We start from the raw sequence: 21,168 nt of genomic DNA, 5'->3' as shown, positions 1-21,168 counted from the left end.
ACCGGGCAATGGCTGGATGCCAGCTGCAGCCAGGAATGCTCGCAGGACCACGCTGCTGCTGATGCCCAGAGATTGCGGCCAGGTGCCGACCCACCCCAGAAAAAGTTCATGCGATTGTGTAGCAGCAGCATTTCAAGGATTATGGAAAATCACAACACACATTTGGCACCAGCCTTCACCCCCAACGACCTTGTGCCAGCACCAGAGAATGTTGTTCTCCCAGGCCCACTGGGATCTTTCCTGTTTGGGGCCACACAGACTCTACCGGATGTCCTCCCAACAGGGGAACAGACTCTTCCCCTGTGGCCCGAAGAATCCCAGACTCCACTGTGCTCCTAGGGATTCGCCCTTCTCACCAGACACTGCCAGGTATCAAGCTGCGGAGTTTCAGACTCTGCATTCCCCCTGTTTATAGAGTCTTAATGGAATTTAAACCCTCTCCTTTCTCCTTTCTCCCTTTTTAGTTCAGTCCCTACTCCTGTTTTCACTTTTCACTTTCTCTCTAGCTGCTTTTGGAGGGGGGGTGCTTTTCCCGTACTCTCCCCTCCCTCTGTCCTCTCTCCACAAGCAAAAACAGCTCACTCCCTGCCCTCTGTAGCTTCTCTCTCCCCCAGTTCACCTCTCCGCATCGTGTACCTGCTGAGTTCTGTGGTTCAGGTTGTGCAGATTGTTGTGTTAATCCTAAAATCAGTTTTCTAGGTGTGCAGCATGGTTTAGTGTCGATCTGGCTGTATTTCGTGGACACGAGACACAAAAAACCTTCCATGCTGTTCAGTTCCCCAGCATTTCTGACCTGAAGCACACACTTGGAAAGAAATGCCTTTTGTATCCCAGAAAAAGTCCAGACAAAGAAATACAGAGGTCACCCATTGAAAGTCACCTGAATACACCAAAATGATACAATACAAGGAATGTAAGGAAGACAACAGTAGCATCCACTATAACCAGGAAGGGCACAGTGAAATTATACCTCTATTCCTTGCTAAGAATGATGTAATTTGCTACAATTATTTTAAAAAGACAGCTAACTATATATCAAGAGCCTTAGAAATGTTGGTACTAAGTGCAACTCCATAAAAATAATTATATTCATCACAGTATTATTTATAATGTTGAGAAATAAGAAATAATTTAAGGGGCACCTGGGTGGCTCAGTGGGTTAAGCATCCAACTTCCACTCAGGTGCCATATGTGAGTTTGTGCTGACAGCTCAGAGCCTGGAGCCTGCTTCAGATTCTGTGTTTCCCTCTCTTTCTGCCCCTTCCCCGCTTGTGCTCTGTCTCTCTCACTCTCTCAAAAATAAATAAACATTAAAAAAAGAAATAATTTAAATGTCCAACAATATAAGACTTGTTAGGAAAGTTATTTATGTCTGATGGATGAAATGTTGCCATTAAAGCTGAAAATTATAGATTATATAGCTATATGAGAAAATGTTTTTGAGGGAGGAAGAAAGCAAGAAAAAGAAAGAAGAAAGATGAGATGGAATATTTAAAAATGATAGTAACATTATTGTCCTAGGGGTTGGGCTTATGTAGTTATATCTTTTTAATGCTGAAAATAACATGTTTTTAAAGCAACATAAGCATTGCTTTTAAATATTATCCAAAAATTTTAATATCTGCTTTCTATATATATCTTCTGAGGTTCTATATACAATCTCATCTTTCCAAAACAAAAATCTCATGAAATAGTTGAGTTTAGTATTAATGTATTTATTTTACAGGTGAGGAAATTAAATCCCAGAAATGGTCAGATGGCTGGAAAGTGATGGAACTGTGATTAGACTATATTTCTTGACTCCTGGCCTAGTTCTCTTTATGACAGTGGTACATGTCTGTTATTTCCATGTCTTTTATTTTCAAGAATCTCCTCATCTTCTCATCATCAAGAGTGCATAGTAGACCTAAGCCTGACTAGTGAGAGCTAGTGACTCTAGTCACTGATAAAGAACTGGTCATGTGACCCAAGTTAGAACAATCAAAGATAGCCCAGGACTTTTGATGGCTTCTTCCACCAAGGGTACTAAACTGCTAGAAAATTGAGAAGCCTGGAGTTTCCCATGCTCATTTTTCTCAGCTCATAAGAGAGTCTGCCTAAGAGTGGAGGAAAATAGAGCTAGAAATGGCAAGAAACCAATTTCTTATGACATTGTTAAAGCACTCCACTATTTGATTTGAATCTGGCCATGTCTCAAGCCAAGGTCTACCCTTGGCCTTTTCAGGTTTGTGAACTAATAAATACTTGTTTTTCCTTTGAATTAAGATAATTAGATTGAGGTTGCTGTCATCATCACTAAAAATATCCTGGCTAATGTGGAAGTTAGTTGTTGTCACTGACAAATATTAAAAATGTTGTGTTGGCCAAGCCAAGGTAGACTGCAGGGTAATGAATGTTCTCTAGCTAGAATGCAATCCATCTGTGCTATGAAGTAGCAAAGCAGATAATTAAACTGCTACCTGTCATATCTTTGGACTCAGGTTATGTGTCTACTGAGGTTAGAACTTGAGGGAATTTGGTAAAAACATGTCAGGATCCTGGAATATTATAGCCAGTTCTCAATACTTTAATCTTGACTGTTTAAAAGTGAAGAAGGAGGAGGAGAAGGAGGAGAAAACACAATCTTGTTCTATGGCTCATATAACAACCCAGGACAGCTGAGATTCAAGTAGCTCTGTGCATGAAAAACTGAAAAAGTCAAATGTTTCACCCCAAGAAAAAGTTACTGCATGGAAAGCCAAGGAGTCTGACAACAACATTGTAGATAAGAAGAGGATCTACGAGAAGCTACAAAATGATTTCCCAGGCCCATCCAAGAACCTCAACTGCTACTCCCTGCCTGAAGAAGGTGTTAGGTAGGAAGTTTTCAGGTGAAAATGACAGAAACACCAGTCCAATTATCTTAATTAAAAGATAGTGGAAAGTGTTTTCCCAGTCATACCACCTAGAGATATGAAGAGAATTAATTATGACTTCCAATCCTAACCAGTTGTTCTTTACCATTATAAACCTTTAAGCTAAGAGTTGGAAGGTGAGTAGAGCATTACAGCCTACTGCTAAGAAATAGAAACTACGACTCAGATTTCTCTTGAAATTATGACTCAACATGATCTCAGTTTCCAGTTACTAGTCTACAGCATTAACCAAATGCAAATTAACTGGATGCCTAGCAAGGTTTTAATGTTTCCCTTTTAGAAAAACCCCAAACCTGGCAAGCAAATGCTCGTAAGTACTTAACCCATAAGCATTCCCTCAACCACCAAAACTTCACCAATAGGAAGTGTGTTGCTAACATATGGCAGCCATCAAAAACAGGTCTCAAATGTACCCAGAAGAAAATAACTGTCAAGTAAAATCCACTGTAATGCAGATTCCTGACCAAAGGACCCACTGTCCTGGGCAGTAAGAATTTGCAATCCTTAATGAGTAGAACAACTGTTTATTTACTTTTTCCCTCTTCTCATTTTCAATTGAGAATTTTTTTGAATTCATCCTTTATTTACTCCACCATCGTCTATTACATTTGCTGTAGGTGGTTAAACAAATATATCATTAGTCATATACTGCTGGATAATAAAAAGCTATGTCTGAGACTAACAGTTACAAAGCAAAGATCTTGATCTAGAGTAATAAGATAACTTTACAACACTCATTTGACTCTTTAGACAGGAGGTGACTGCAGTATTTGTTGTGCATAAAATAGTTGTTTTTTGTTACATGGGCGCATTGTATGTATAAAAATAAATGTTGAAGTCTATGAATTAAAAGAAAGTGTACGTGTTTGCGGGAAAACTGCTATCATGGAGATGTATTGATTTTACCCATCAAGCATCCTTGGCAACAGAATCCCTCTTTTTCTTATTGACCCTTCTATTTTCAATGCATGATATTTGGATGGGCTGCCCCAGATCTAGGTGTATGCTCTGACCTTATCATTCACAATCAGAATAAACAATTACTGCTTAAGAGATGGCACATGACCCAAGTCAGGTCAGCTAAATTAGGGTGAAGATTTTTGCTAAAAAGTATTGGGAAAAGAGTACTCTTTTTCCACTGGTGTTGGCAAGTTGGTCGAATATAAGCCTGGAACTACCAATGCTCATCTTTGGCACCAATTAGAGAGCTTTGAGGGTGAAACCACCCAAGTAAAATCCACTATGTGCAGGTGCAGAGAGAGAGGGAGACTTTTGATAACATTTTGTGAGCACCTAAATTTAGCCATGCCCAAAGCCCATATATACAACCTGCATTTCTCAGTTATTTGAGCCATTAAATTCCATTTTCTCCTTCAGTAAGTTCAAGATGTATTTCTGAAAGTATGAAATCACCTAGGTTATGTATAGTCTTACCATTCTCTTCAATAATCAAACTGTTAATTTCTAAATCTTTCTGATATTTAATGTTTGTTAAATTTCTCAAGAAAGAAAACTTGCACAGGAAAACTTCCTAATTCCTTAAAACTCACTTAGTCAGTTGTCTTAAGATTATGAAGATTTGAAGAAATTCAGAGCTTGGATGTCATGTGTGGTTCAGCCATAGAAGCAGAGTCACTATGAGTGCTGCAGGATAAGGAATATATTGTAGGAAGTAAACCTCACACAGTTGTGGGAAGAGCTAGGGAATCGACAGTAGGAGAACCTAAGAAGGAGTCTCTAGTGAGTTCTCCTGAAGCACCTGTGCAAGTAAAACTGTCCATAATTTCAGGGAATTCTGAGAAGACCAGCATATCTGGCCACCAAAGTGGGACTATGGCGGGGGCGGGGGGGGGGGAGGTCTATGAAATGTGTCTGTCAAAGTACAGCCATGCATCTGGTGATAAGCCTGGAACTGATCTTAATCATGAGGACCAAGAGTTGGGAAGAAAAGCTCCTCTCTGTCACTTTAATTGACCTCAGAAATCTCCAGAAAATAAAGGTTGCTGTTTCACACTTGTGCCTTCCAAATCTGATGCAAGTTCTCTTTTGATCAACTTTAATTTGTAATCTTACAGCAAAGAGAATTCTGGGAAATGTGGTTCTTAGCTTAATCAAGTTGACACAGCACAGTCTTTTCTCTCCTAGTCAACCTGTCATCAGTGCATACCTCTTTCAACCATATTCCATATAAAGTAAAAGAAAAACCATGCTTCTGCCTAACATCGTGCAACTATCTCTTGCTTACTGAAAATATACTATTCCTCTCCCCAAAGAAGTATATGTAAGATACCACCTTAAAGTGATTTCTTCTCCACACTCCCTTTTTGATGTCCTGCAACTGAACACTGAGACATCAGTTTAACCACTATCTTCTTTAGGAAAAGGAAATAAGAAAGGAAAATGATCAGTTAGTATAGATAAAACTAAATTCATGGCAAAATAAGGAAGAAATACTCATAACTATAATACTCCTTATTTCACTAACTGATCATATAATAATAGCTGATATTATGACCTTCTTCACTAGCCATTCCATAATCTCTTTTCTCTCAGTAAGCATCTCAGTTGCTGGTAGTTTCTTTTGAGTCAGATTATCAAAACTTTAATTTTGAAATAGCCTGTATGTACATTTACCTGTTCTGCCTCTACTGATTAGTTATAATTTTTCATTAAATTTTATCATAGGACATAAAAATACTATGAGACACCTCAAAGAATCCCAAAATGAAGTAACCCAATTTTCTCTTAATAGTCAGAATCAATCACTCCAATAGTATAGTAATCCCCCCTTTTGCCAATTGGTTAGGTGACCCGAGGAACCCACAGTGGCCAATTAGTCTCAACAGTCAGTTTAGTGAAACCACTGCTACGTCCCCTAGGGGAAGTATCCCTCCCTTGTGAACTAAGATCTCCAAACCAGAAAAGTCAAAAGGTACAGAAATAAGAAGAAAAATGTTCATAGACATTCCTATTTCTGTCCCTTGAATCTTAGCATGGGAAAAATACTACTGTATTTTGGACTCAGATTCAAATAATATACCTAGTCCTGGAAGACATGACTTCAGTTCACAAAGTTGCTATCCAGCTGGCACCACAGCTGAATTTTCATACAGTTACTCAACAGTTCAATCAGGCCAGCTGCTCCAGGGTGATAGGTAGCATGCTTAGTTCAGTGAATTCTATGAACACAAGCCCATTGCCACACTTCATTTGTTGTCAAATAAGTCCATTAGTCAGGGGTAATGCCGTGTGGAATTCTATGATGTCAAATAAGGCATTCCATAAGTCCAAGGGTGATGGTTTTGGCAGAAGCATTACAGATAGGAAAGGCAAATCCATATCCAGAGAAGTATCTATTCCAATGAAAATGAAACAGCATGATGGAAGTAGTTCAATATGATCATCCTGCCAGCAGGTGCCTGGCAAGACTACCAGACGAATGGTGCCATACCAGTGTATCAGATTTTGTTTGTTGGCAGGTTAGGCATTTGACAGCAGCTATGGCTAAATTAGCCTTGTGTTGCTGAGTCCATTCAAAACCTCCATTCTTGTTTCTGTGGCCACCTTCTATGTTTATTTGGAGAGGACAGCAGTAGCTGGGGATAGATCCTCACCAATATCCACAGAATAGCAACTTTTTACGTGATTATTAGACTGGTGTCACTCTTTGTTGACCATTGATATAGATCACAAATATTTTCTTATGTGTAGACACAGAGACGTCTATCTACATATCTCTTCCCTAGACTATCCTCTAACCAATTTTATGATTATGCTCCTTCCAAGTCTCTGACTGTTCTTCCAAATGTTAAGAATTGCATATGGATCAGGGTAGATGCATGTCTTCAGCCATCTCTTCTTCTAGGAAGAAATGAACAACCATATGCACTGCTCTGAGTTCTGTCCATTGGAGGGATTTTCCTCACCACTGCTCTTTAGGGCTATTGCTGAGTGGAGCTGTAGCCCTGCAGCTTTCTTCTTTAGAGTCATGCTAGCGTATTGTGCAGAACCACATGTAAACCAAACTGCAAATTTTGTTCTTCCTTAGCAGGTTGGTCTTAGGGAGCTCCCTATCAGGTCATAGGTAAGGTTGAGATGGAGGAAACAACATAGAAGAAATAGGGGCCATGGGCACCTGTGATGTTTGCTCTGCACTAACTTTTGCCTTCAAGACCTGCTTGATCCTGATCATGTGTATACAACTTTCATTTGATGATGAAGTGCTGCTATACATGCCCAATATTTTAGAGTGTTGCCAAATACCTGGTTCATGATAGGCAGCTCAGATGATTTGGTAACTTAGTGGTCCAGGATCAAGCTTTCATTTACTTATGACTTGCCCAGTAATAAGCCAGAAGCTGCTTTTCAAAAAGGAGGAGATTTTTTTTTTTACAGAGAATGCAAAGCTTTGCTCCAAAATTGTTAAAGCTCTGTGCTATGATGAACTTGTAGGGACTGCCAAAGGTTCCAAATAGTATTTCTACATATCTCTGACCCTTCAAGAGCCATAAGAACTGTTCAGTTATACGTCCCAAGTTATGGAGCAGCTTGTATGGCAGGCTAGATCCGATACAGAGACCTCTCTTTTTCTGGTTCTATTAAAAACTGGCAGGGGCACCTGGGTGGTTCAGTTGGTTGAGTGTCCAACTTCGGCTCAGGTCATGATCTCACAGTTTGTGAGTTTGAGCCCCACGTGAGGCTCTGTGCTGATAGCGCTAAGCCTGGAACCCACTTCGAGTTCTGTGTCTCCCTCTCTCTCTGCCCCTCCCCTGTTTACTCTCAGTCTCTCTCTCTCTCTCTCTCTCTCTCTCAAGTATAGATAAACATTAAAAAAAACTGGCAGCCTTTGGAGATATTTGGCAAATAAGTTGGAATAACATATATTGCCTCCAAAAATCCAAAGAAGCCTACAGGGGTTTGTCTCTTTCTTAATGTTAGAGGAGGCAGGTGCAATAACTTGCCCTTCATCTTCAAAGGGCTACATCAACATGCTCCAGACCACTAGATCTCTAGATATTTCACAACGGGGGCAAGTCTCTGAACTTTTGTGTGGTATTTCTATATTATACACGGTCTTACTTTCCAAGGTGGTGAGTTTTTCTCTTGTATGTTGTGATAAGATTAGCCTTCTGAAAAGTATCATTACAAATAAGGGAGAGCTAAGTGATAGTGAACAGGATCTTCAAACCAGCCATAAGTAATGTTCTGAAAGAAAGCAGAACGCTAAGATAAGAAGAAATGGAACCAAAGGCTAAAATCCTAATGGCAATTTGAAAGGAAAAGAGGGCCTGCAGGGTAGGAAACCACAAAATTAGGGTATGAAATTACTCCTCTCCTACCATCAAAAAGAGAACGCCACATTCAGGAGGTGTTCTGCAGGTCCTTTATCTTCTTCTTTATATTTTTTCCTTGTTTTAAGCATTTGGTATCTCTTTCACGCCCAACCTAATGCTGAGTTTTATCAATTATCCCTGCCATAATCTATCAGTTTCCAATGCCTCCTTGCTGCCTATAATATAAAAAGCAAAAACCTCATAACCAAAGGCTCCTTCAAATATGACTGCATCTATCCTTCCAGCCTCAGCTATTCTTAAGCCATACTGAATTCCTCACGTCTTCTAAAATACATTGTATGTTTACACATACAATACCAGTCTTTGCATGTACTGGTCCCTCTCCTGGAAATGGCCTCTCTCCTCCTCTTCTCCTGGATTGTTCAATTCAACCTCCAGATTTAACTCAAATATAATTTCTTCTTTGATTTCCCTTATTTCCCTGAAACAAGTGGATCAGTCTCATCCCCGGGTTCCCCACAGCATTTGGATCATAATTGTTAGTGTGCTCACCACAAAAGATTGCTGTTTTTCTATCTCTATAGGCCTATATCCACGAATAGAACAAAGAAGGAGCATATAAACATTTGCTCAACAAATGAAACAGATGGGTTTATTACTTTCTGGTTTGTCCAGATCCTACACTATAGAGCCCCATCTCTTCACCTACAATTTGCTGTTGATTTTATTTTAAATCTTTAAGAGGAAATTTATTTTTCCAAAACAGCTATGTAAGCAATTACCTAAAATCATTAACAGAATGTTCCTTTGAAATGATTTGTGTAGAGGTCATTTAGAAGTCTAGTACTTACTGTCTAATTTGTAGATATTTTTGGTGGTCCACCTTTGCATGAGTCTCTATGTAAGAAAGAGAATTAAACAGTTAATTAAAAATTTGATCTTTTTATAGTTCAATCTGCATTATGTACTTATCTCAACCAGAATGGTGGACAGAGCCCTTTATTAAAGTCTTTATTCTATAACATACTGTGTGACTGCTCTACTGCTCAGCTACCTTTCCACTGTAAAAAGAAGATAATTCTTGCCCATCTTACAGATTTCTTGAAAACAAAAGTTTGTTAAGTGAGTACAAATGTTAGTCAAATGCAAGCATTATGAGTATTTTAATGCCTAACAAACATATCAGTACATTTAGTGAGTACCCATGATTTGTGCATTCTATAACTTATTTAACATTATATCTTTACCAACCTGCACATGCCTGCACAAAATATAAACCTAATTAACAAATATTTAAATATCTGCATTTCAAAGAAGATCACTGAAACAGTACCTGGAAAATTCAGAAATCTTTACTTCACAGTTGGAATTAACAATTTTTTCTGTCATTTTGAGGTTAATTTTTGAGAAAGAAACAAACAATTTGTAGTCATACTAATTTAGTGTAGTAGTCCTTGTGTCTAGTTCAAATTCCAGCCCAGGGAGATCCCAACATAGTGGTATAGAGTTTTAAATTGGTAAATGTAAGGAATCCTTGAAATGCTAACTTCTGCACTTTTTTGGAGAACCACAGATTGTCAGTCATCTCTGTTGATCTAGAAATGGAAATGTCCGTCAAAATACTGAAACATACCAATGATTTGTTTTACCTAAATTAGAAGTGTTACTTTGCTCCAACTAAATTAGGAGCACCTGTATCACTTTGAGCTAATCTTGTGAGTTGCGAAGAGCACCGTGCTCAAACTGGTCTGACAGCTGCTTTGAAATAGCAGGTTAGCACAGCTGTAATTGTGGCATTAGCAGTGGAAATAGGGCTACACATCAGGGAAGAATCGTCCTATCATTTACTATTTTTCCCTCTCCTGAAATTTCACCTTGATTTTGTTTTATATTCATTCTCTATGGAAGAAATTGTAAATTAGATACCTTACAATTCAACACATTGATTCATTCCTCTAAGCTTATTGAGTTTTTACGATGTGACAAAATGGTAATATGCTAGGTCTGGTAACAGAAAGAAAGATAAAGAGTTCACTGTAAACTCAGGGCACACACCTGTGAACAGCTTGTGCCCTAAGGGAACAAGAGGTAAAAACAACAAATCTCAAGAGGGAGAAAAGATCAGGGAAGGCTCTTCAGATGGCATTGAACAATCTTGCAAGATGACTATGTTGCTGAGTTAAGGTATTTTTAAAGTAAGGGGACTGCACACCCTTAAGTCCCAGGAATATTAATCTGCTTTGTGAATTGTGAAAATTCTAGTAATTTAGTATTCTTGGTGGGGGGGAGGGGTTGTTTAGAGATGGGGAGCAGAGCACAGGGCAGTCAGGATAGCCAGAGGATATGCATAGATGGTCAAGGGCAGATCAAAAAGAGCACGTATACCATGATATTACCCTGTAGGTGATAGACAGGCTCTTATGGGCTTGAAGTGCAGGTTCACAGTGACCTTAGCAGTCAGGACTGAATCAGAGTAATTTGAACAGAGATGGTTTAATATAAAGAATTACTAACTATAACAGCAGGTTGGGATACCCAGAAATTAGCTAGTAAGAAGTAAAAAGGACTGTAGAAAATATAGGAATAGCAGATATAAGAAGCAGCCAGTACCTCTTAGGGTGAGATGGAGCCCAAGGACAAGCCTACCTCTGCTCCCAAAGGCTACAATCCAGACCTTGTTGGAGAGGGCACGGAAGTTGCTCGCTGAATACAGAGAGGATGCTGTGATGCTGCACTGGTGGAACTTGCTGGAAATACACCCTCTAGGGTGCCAGTGAAACCTGTTCATAGGGAGATGATTCACTGGAAGCCTCCATCATAAAACTGCCTGAGGGTGGAAATGCTGAAGAAGCTGCCAGCCGTTGGGTTCTCCTGCCCAACATGAACAGCAAAGCTGGGCACTGGAGAGGCTGCCTGGAATGGAAAAGTCTGGTGCTGCAAAAGCCACCCATGCTGCAGGAGCCAGACAAAAGGAACACTCTGGAACTAGGAAGGAAAGCCCCTTCCTCCTAGAATGTCTCTCCAGCACCCTCTAGTGACAAAGCTGACATTATGCTGTCTGCAAAGAAAATATGTAATTGGCCCATCTCCATTTTCACAGAGAGGGTGAAAAGGGTGAATTTAGAGTGAGAGACGGCACAGAACCAACATGATTTGTATGGAGAATGCACAAAAGGCTTAGCAACTGGTGCCACCTCTAGTCTGACAGGGAAGGCAGAGGCTAAAAATGGAAGATTGGTGGAACACTGCTTAAGTAGTTGAAAGAGCGGACCTACGCCGGCTGACTCCATCTTGTTCTGTGTCCTCCACCTTGAGTGACTATGTCCCCGACATGGCCCCTTTCCGGGAAAATCGCAGAAACCTCAGACCACGCCTCCTCCCCTTGAGTAACCTCCGGCTCACCCGTTCAAACTTCCCATCAAAACACCCCGGCGACCTGCGTAACAGGACTCCGACCCTTCCCCAGCCAGTCAGCCGAGGCCACAGCCATTACCTCACCAACTGCCCCTAGACCCCTATAAAACCTTTGTGCTTTTGAAACTCGATCTCTCTCTGGTATCTCACCGCTGCATCGATGCAGGTAGGGGATTGAGCTTGAGCTAGCTCGAATAAAGGCTCTTTTGCTCTAGTATCAGACTCGGCTCCCTGGTGGTCTTTGGGGATCACGAATTCTGGGCATAACAGTAGTCAGATCTCCAGATCCCTTACATCACCCTCTGCAGCAGGGTGTCTGTCCTCCTTCAACCTAGCAGAAAGAGTTCTGTTCTTTGAAGACAAACACAAGGTCTTTGGGCTGGGAGAAACCAGGCACAGTGTGAAAATTAGGTGAATAAGTGAATACAGACATATTGAATGCCGAATGCTCAATGTGGAGACCACTGTGTTTTGCCTTCCTGGCTTCCAGAGGCTGGCTCAATGTTAACAATTTTTAGTTCCCCACGCTTCAAATGAGAAGATAAGATTCATAGGTCATCTGAGGAAGCATCTGTCATGAAGGATAGACACAAAAATAATAATTGGAACAAAGACCTTAAAAGAAGAAGAAAGTTCAAATATTCTCAAAGAAGTCAGAGAATAATTGCAAGATCTCTTGCAATAAATAGGAACATTTGGGAAACAAAAAAGAGAACATAATAAAAAGTATGTGATGGCAGAGATGAAAAACCCAATGGTAGTGATGAAATATAATGTCAAGGAAGTGATCCAGAAATTAGAGTACAAAGACAAAGAGATGGGAAATGACAGGAAAGAAGAGAAAATAAGAAGATGGTTTAGGAGACAAAATATTTGAGTCATGGATTTTTCAAAAAGAGAAACCAGGTAAAACAGTAGTCAGAGAATCGCCAATAAAATAATTAAAATTTTTTTCTCAGGGTGCCTGAGAAATTTTTTTCTCAGTCTGTTGAGCATCATACTTTGGCTCAGGTCATGATGTCAAGGTTCGTGAGTTCAGGCCCCACATCAGGCTCTGCGCTGTCAGCGCAGAGCAGACTTGGAATCCTCCGCCCCCCTTTCACACTATCCCTCCTCCACTTGCACTCTCTCACTCTCAAAAATAAACATTTTTTAAAAATTTCTCAGCACTAAAGACATGAGTGTCCATATGAAAGTGCCCACTGACAGGAGAAAGAAAGAAAGGAAAGAGAGAGAGAGAGAGAGAGAGAGAGAGAAAGAAAGAAAGAAAGAAAAGAAAGAAAGAGAGGAAGAAAGAAAGAAAGACAGGAAGAAAGAAAGGAAGAAAAATAAATCTGACTAAGGCCCATAAGTGAAATTTCAGGATAACGAGACAAGTTTTAAGAGAGATAAAAAGACCAGTAAGTATGCCATGCAAAAGTGAGGAATAACACTGTTCTCTAAAAGAGAGTAGAGCAGCACTTTCAAAATTAAGAAAAAATAATTATTTCAGTATAGAAATTGATGCCAAGCCTATTTGTGTTATAGTAAAATATATTTTCACATATGCAAATTCTTAAAAATCATATTTCCCATGCCATGCAGCCTTTCTCAGGAAATAATTAGAAGATGTGCTCCAATAAAACAATGGAGTAAAAAAGATGAAAAGAAGAGATAAAGAAAACAGGACACTCAAATCAGAAGAAAATGAAGGAAATTCTCAGCATTGCAAGGAAGAGAAGTTTCTGGACAATTGCTTTGCAGTATCCCTAAAAAGCACTGAGTTCAATAAAAAAAGAATGGAGTTCTTCAGATGGATGACTCCTTAAAAAAAAAACAAACTGGAACTGATGGACTACCTAAGAATGATCTTAGGGAAAATGGTACTAAAATGCTATTGTGAATAGTTAGCAAAATGTTCAAATGAAATTAATCTAATGAAAAATCAAGGCTATTATTCTCAAGGAAAATAAAAGCATAAAAGAAAATGTAACTTTAATAAATTCCTAAAATGCTCAACTATAAATATTGATGTAATCATAATAATGACAGTGATTAATTAAATCGAAACAAAGCTTTTAATGTAACTTTATTGGGGGAGGTGGGGAAGGAAAGCAGAGGAGACAAAATTATAGGGGAGGATTAATTTTTTTCTGCCCTTCAACGTCCTTCTAGCTGGACTAAGAATCAAATTGACGTATGACAGATTGATGGGAGAAAATCAAATTTAGCTCTGTATGTATGGAAACCCACATAGACATGAAATTCCGAAGACAGGCAAAATGAGGTATATATGTCATCCTGAACTAAGGAGAATGGGGTAGTGGCCTGGGACTTCAAAGGGAAGGAAGGCATCGCAGGACCATGAGAAGAAGAGCAGGTGTTTGATAATTAGGTTTTGTCCTACCGTACAGATGGGTCACTCAGATAAAACTTATCTCTGATAATAACCCGTATTCTGGAAAAGACTCCCAATTTAGAGTCTTCTATATAGTTAGGGGAGCAGCAAATGTCTCTCTTGAGCCCTCAGGGTCTCAATTGCCTTCAGCTGAAAATAGTCCAGAGTCCAAAGTGGTATATTTTGGTTTGGCCTGCCCTTGACCCCTACAGAAGTTTCAGGGAGTTAAATCCTTAATGACCATATTATCAATTGACCATGTTGTCAATAGATAACATCTAAAATTGAGGGGCATGTGAGTGGCAAAGTGGTTAAGCATGGGACTTAGTCTCAGGTCATGATCTCCCAGTTCGTGAGCTCAAGCCCCACATCTGGCTCTGTGCTGACAGCTCAGAGCCTGGAACCTGCTTCAAATTCTGTGTCTCCCTCTCTCTGTGCCACTCGCACTCTCTCTCTCTCTCAGAAATAAACATTAAAAAAAATTTAAAACATCTAAAATTGAATAATCAAAATATTAAAGTATATGCATATTATTTAGAAATATAGATATGTATGAAGAAGAAATCTCTAAAGGAGTAAAAAATGATTGCCTCTGAGGAAAGGAATTGGAGAAGAATTTGACAGAAAATTATTACATTTTGTTACATATATTTGACTTATAAACTGTTATAACATTACTTTTTCAAAAATAAAATTAGCCTAAAAAAGGAAAACAGAATATATTAGTTAAAAATATTTTCATATTCACACTTACTGAACAAATACATGCTAAGAATTTACTGTGTGCCCAGGTCAATATTCTACACTGGGGATAACATTGGAATAAGACAGAACTCCCAACCTTAAGGAGCTCACAAGTTTAGATGCGCTAGAAGGGCAGTGAGAGAAAAACATGAAATGAAGAAATTAGAGGACGTTGCCATCCATGCTAATGTAGGGTATGAATTGTAGAATGAGTGATTCAATCATCTAAAAAATATGAAAAAAAATGTCGAAAATAAATATTTTTAGTTTAAAACATGTTACTGTATCATTTCATTAGTAATAATAATAATAGCTGCTGGAGAGCCTGGGCGGCTCAGTGGGTTGAGCATCTGACTCTTGATTGGCTCAGGTCATGATCCCAGGGTCATGGGATTGAGCCCCAGGTCAGGCTCAGTGCTAAGCATGGAGCCTGCTCAGGATTCTCTCTTGCTTTCTGCCCCTCCCCTATTTGCACACACTCTCTTTCTTAAAATAAATAAACTTAATAATAATAACTGCTACTTTTTTCTTTTTTACTGCCTCATATGTATAGATACTTATACTAGGTCTTTTACCTACACCTTTTGACTTAGTTCTAATTCTAACAAGGCAAATATTATTAGCATCATTTTAACAGATGAGTTGAATCATAGTAGCTTTAAGAATAGAAGAGATTCACATCTGTGCTGATAGCTGACACATGATTCAGACTTAAAGGAAGGGAATGAACTAGATTATCTTCTAGGCTTACTTTAAGTACTGTGATTTTACCATGTATTTCTTTCTGTGGGTTGTAGTCAAGAAAGTGGAAAAGTCACTGCTGTAGGTTATCAAAACATCACAATATATATATATATATATATATTGAAATGGACCTGTGTGCTAGAACACGGATGTCTTTGTCATGCAAAACATTTTTTTAAATTCAGTGTTAACTATTTAACCATACACACAATATATATAGTTACCCAAGAAAGTATTTTTTTCCTTTGCTTTAAGTAAATTTCTTAAAATTTCCATGTGAATGAATTCAAAGTACAATCAAATTATGCTTAAGTGTTCTCTCCTTTTGTAATTACCAAAATGCTAATATTGTTAATTGTACTTTAATATATTCTGAATAATATAATTTAAACTCTAGCTACTTAACTCCACTTTTCTGCCAATTTAGCCATTGTGCACTTGCCATATTTGTCTCTCTTTATAATCGAAAATAAAAGATAAAAACTGAATAATAAATAAAATGCTTAATTCTATTTTGTATTCATTCTTCCATCCTATTATTGAAACCCTTTGAATAGTATCTACAGATGACCCATATAACTATCACAATACTCTATTCTAAATTGAAATGAAATAATAATATTTGATGTCTTTCCCTCCTATTATTCTCTATGTATGCTTTCTATCTTGATGTCAGATGACCATTCAAAAAAGAGTAGGATGAAATTTCATATTTGCTAAGAGATTTCTTTTTTTTTTATATTTCAGAAACACTCTGGAACTTAACAGTTCAGCTGTTGAAGGTCTATATATCATTAAGCAAATTATAGAAGCTTTTAAAATCCTCCTCATAAAAGTCTTGTAAAAGGTTATTTTCTTATTTAAAGCATACTGTGCATTTCTTTTTTGACCAGAAAAATGAGTTGAGAGTTGTCTTTAAGCTACTGTAATTCCCAGGTGTCTTTCCAATTAATTAGAGTTATGTCAAAACAGGTCTGTTGAAATTAAATTACTTTTGTTCTTCCTTTACAACACATTTCCAAATCCATGAGGAAACAGATTCAGTAAAGTACCATCAATCAGGTTCCTATTCTCTGAAATATGAATGGTAAATAAAATGTTCTAAAGCTACACAGAGATTTATTTTATGGATTTAGCTTCATTATTCACTGATCTAAAGTAAATAAAAAATGACACAAGGCCGTAGTCATAATCCCTTCGTTTCCTTCCTCTGTGTAGCGCTTATTCTGAGCTCTAATGTAACATTTGCTACTTTCTACCTTGTATTGTGTTATGTGTGTCTTATCCCCCTGCTATAATATAGCTCGTTAAGAAAACCACTTTCTCTTATTTAACTTTTAATCCCTGAGGTACCTAGTTCTGATGTGGTACATATTTAGCACTCAATATATTATTTTATTAGTGCTTTAAAAAAAAATACTATTAAAGAGTATTTGAGGAACACAGTAAAGCAAAAAAAGAAAAGAAATCAAATAAACCAGAGTTTCTTCATCTAAATGTAAAGAGATAATGTTTTAAAATATTCCCCACCCCCTTGCCTTTCTCCTGTTGGTCGCCATTTTTAGTTATAAGCTTGATCTGAACTTAATTTTTATATAAAGTTAGACAGGGAACATGAACATTCTCCATGTTATTTTAAAATCATAAAACAGTTGGGGCGCCTGGGTGGCGCAGTCGGTTAAGCGTCCGACTTCAGCCAGGTCACGATCTCGCGGTCCGGGAGTTCGAGCCCCGCGTCAGGCTCTGGGCTGATGGCTCAGAGCCTGGAGCCTGTTTCCGATTCTGTGTCTCCCTCTCTCTCTGCCCCTCCCCCGTTCATGCTCTGTCTCTCTCTGTCCCAAAAATAAATAAACGTTGAAAAAAAAATTTTTTTAAATCATAAAACAGTTAAATAGCTACATAATATTTCATCCAGAGGATATTAAAACATAAAATTATTCAACATTGTTTTGTTGTGAGGCATAAAGGTTTTTGCAAACTAAGCTGAGTCTCTAAACCCCCAATGTTTCTGAAAGGCTATGAATCACTTTGAAGATAGAAGTGTGGCCGGTGATCTGGTGATAAAATTACATCTCAAGGTGTAGGTTTTAGGATGTATTGTATCCAACTAAGGGATCTTTGTGTTAGCCACAGCTCAGAAGTGTGATATACTGGGCTGATCAGACCTGATTGGAAGTTTTGTCCCCCTACTTTTCTACCTTGACCACTCAAAAAAACGACCTTCTCAAGAAGAGGAAACCTTTTGCAGCTTCCAGCAGCTGAGGACCTTGTTTCTAGTAGACACTAACCCACTCCATACTTATACTGTTAATTAGAATGCTTCCATTAAAGAGAAATAAGCTTTTAAGAAAAGACTTGTGTTCCTGAGGCTTTACCACACATTAACAAGACCACTTGCCTCTATTCATAGACACCAAGGGCAATCTGTCTAGGCTCTATCTCTTATCTACACACTGATTTCAATGACTACTCTGTAGTCCCAGATGCCAGTCTCTGCTCTGTACTTATACTCACCTCTTTGTTTGGTCCTTTGCAAGCCGCTGGTCCATTCAGATAATTTTTTATTTAGGGCAGAGGGGGAAGCTCCACCAAGTTCTGCTATGGACCCTCCCTTTTCTGACATACTCCATTCTTACAACCAGGCCTGGATCTCAAAAGCCCCTTCCACGGTAGAGCCCTGGACCACCTTCTTGTTCAAGGGGAAAAAATTAGATACTGAGTTTTTGATAGGTTATTTTCACATTTCAAATGTTTGTGGATTTTATGTAATATGTTCAGACCTGAATATTTGGCTTGAGTGTTTTTAAGGTTAATAAAAAGGTATTGATATTGTCTTTAGAGCCAAGACTAAGAGATTTTCTCAACGTGACACCTCTAATGAGGGGTAGAGCAAAAGATAAAATCTACATGTACTTTAATTTCCAAGCCTATGTGCTTAACCTCTCACCAGTTTGCCTCTCTTATGACCAGATAGTCCAATTATCTTGAAAAGAGTCATAGTTAGCAGTTAAAAGCAGGACTAACAAAAGAGTCTAAAACAAGGAGGAAAGCATCACTTTGCAAGGTTTGTGGACTTCTAAAACACATAAACTGTGGCTGGCCATTACTGAATAAATGAACAAGAATGAGCAGTGTAAGACCATGGAGTCAAAATCTGATAGTTGTCATTTTAATAATTAACTATATGATCGGCCCAACATGTCATACTTTACTAATAAAGAACCAGTACAGAACAAAAGCAAATATTGTTTGAATGAATAGTAATTATATAAAAGGAAACCATAAAGGAATATTTTTAGAGAAAGAACATAGAAGTAGCCAATGATTTGCAAAGAGTAGTTAAAAACTCAAAATTTCAGCTGGGTACTTATAATCAAAACTGCTTAGAAAGTTAGTGTCTGATGAGTGAAACTCTCACCTAGATTATAAAGTCCCTGAAAATAAAAATTAATTGATCAGTTAAAATTTTATATTACAAATACTAAACTGGTTTTGCAGACATAGATTTATTAAAAACAGATCTCTTTAACAAGTTTAAAACAAAACAAAAATTCAAAGCCATGTATTGAGAAAAAAGAAAGAAACAAAGGAAGAAACTAACAAACAGAGGTCTGACTGATCCTTTCAAATTTAAAGGGGAGAGAATAACTTGTTTAGGGTATTCTGTAAATTACCCCTGAAGTAAAAAATGAAGCTATTTTCACTAAAAGAAAAGTTGGCTATTTTGAGTGCATTATAGCAACTATGAAAGTTCTGGACAAAGTAACATGTGTGCTGAAGGGACAGGATATCAGTAACCTGGAGAAAATATAAATGAATGTGCACTGGACCTCTTTTTTGGCCTTCCTTTCTATTAACCCCACACATACAGAAATAATATCAGTATTTCCAGTTGCTAGTTATCCGTTTTGAATCTTTTCCTTAATTTAAAAATGGCTATAATAATATCAAGCACAGTTGCTATGCTGATCAGCAGTGATCTGTATAGAGAGGTATGTAAAAAAACCTGGGCATAGATTAGATTATCAGTGAATACTATTATTGCTGTTATAATTAGCAGAAAAGAGTTAGATTCTTTGAAAAGAAGAAATCAGATCACAGATGAAATTCATATATAATGGTTCTATCATCAGTGAATATTATTGATGTTTTCAACAGAAAAGAATTAACTTAGATCATAGGTGAAATTCATATATATTGGGAGTTGAAAGAGTGAGAAGATGAATGGGCAGAAGATTGCAAAACACAAGATATGACAGGAATAAAAGGAGGATAGAGAAGGTGAGAGAGACAAGAATTGAGAAGCACTCTTCACATAAATAAAGATATAGAGAAGGTAAGAGGTGAGTGTTAGAAGGTTTGAGGGTCACACGATATGACTGAGATAAGATTTCAAGTTCTATCAACTGAAAAACAGGAAGAGAAAGAGGTGGTAGACATATGAGAAAGGAAGCAGGAGTCAGACATTATCTTTTTTTTTTCAGACATTATCTTTATCAGATAATGTTTTCCTGAGTTAGTTTTATGGCTGTAAATTGTTCTTGTTACTTGAGTAATCAAATTAAAAAAAAAAAAAAAAACTCCTCACCTTAAAATGTAGCTGTTGTTCTCCCAAGGATTTTAAAACATGAGCATGAAAATTCCACAAATAAAACAGTACATGAAGTCTCTTATGCTCTAGAAATTAAAATGCATTGTGATGTGAAAGAATAGAGCAAACTATTTTTGTTCCTGTAGTTATTTTATGCACACTATTTAGATCAGAAATCAGTATTGATGGTGGACATTCAAAAAGTAAATGAGAATTTCCACTTCTGTGTATAATAGAGAAACCAATACTGGACTTGCTCGCCTACAATAAATAAAAACTGGAATAAAATATGTGAAACAGTAGTCTTCAGACATTGGCCAAAAGGCAGTACAAGACTGTGATCCCTTTAAGGGAAACAATTGAGGTTAGCTTTTCAGCATTCTTGCTATCTCCCAAGAGGCCTTTTCTAGACCACAAGTTGGGAAGATGGACCCATATATAATATGATGATTTCTCTGGTTATGAAAACAGAGACTGGAATTTGGATTGATTGAGGCAAATGTGCTGAATAATAGATCTGGCCAAAATTTTCTCTCTAAAGTTCAATTTTGCCAGAATCAAGTAATCTCCCTGTAACTAATCTTTCTTTAGAACAGTGAGTATTATTATATCCATTTTCTAATATGAAAGGGAAAGAGGAAAAAGTGGTAGATTCACTGCAACCACTATCAAAATCCCAATGGCACTTTTGAAACAATAGAAAGATTTGTTCCAAAATTCAAATGGAGGGGCGCCTGGGTGGCTCAGTCGGTTAAGCGTCTGACTTCAGCTCAGGTCATGATATCACAGTCCGTGAGTTCAAGCCCTGCATCGGGCTCTGTGCTGACACCTCAGAGCCTGGAGCCTGCTTCGGATTCTGTGTCTCCCTCTCTCTCTGGCCCTCCGCATTCATGCTGTCTCTCTCTGTCTCAAAAATAAATAAACATTTAAAAAAAAATTAAAAAAAAACAAAATTCAAATGGAATCTCAAGGAACCCTGAGAGGCCAAAACAATTTTGAAAAAGAACAACAACATAAGATGCATACTTCCTTATTTCAAAACTTACTACAAAGCTACAATAATCAAAACAGTGAGGTATTGGTGTAAAG

The 21,168-nt window shown here is 37.9% G+C and overlaps 1 long non-coding RNA gene across 1 annotated transcript; it reads right to left on the bottom strand.

The window, feature by feature from the left end:
* Positions 1-649: 649 nt before the first annotated feature.
* LOC115513417 lies at positions 650-19,807 on the bottom strand. Its single transcript, XR_003968685.1, has 3 exons — positions 19,797-19,807; positions 5,550-5,560; positions 650-767 (listed from the first exon to the last, which is right to left on the bottom strand). It is a non-coding gene; the product is annotated as an uncharacterized LOC115513417 (long non-coding RNA).
* Positions 19,808-21,168: the final 1,361 nt, after the last annotated feature.

This window comes from Lynx canadensis, chromosome B2 (assembly GCF_007474595.2).
Source record: "Lynx canadensis isolate LIC74 chromosome B2, mLynCan4.pri.v2, whole genome shotgun sequence".
In the NCBI taxonomy this organism is placed as follows: domain Eukaryota; kingdom Metazoa; phylum Chordata; class Mammalia; order Carnivora; family Felidae; genus Lynx; species Lynx canadensis.
The sequence above is the reverse complement of the archived record's forward strand: the minus strand, read 5'-3'. Positions and strand labels throughout refer to the sequence as shown.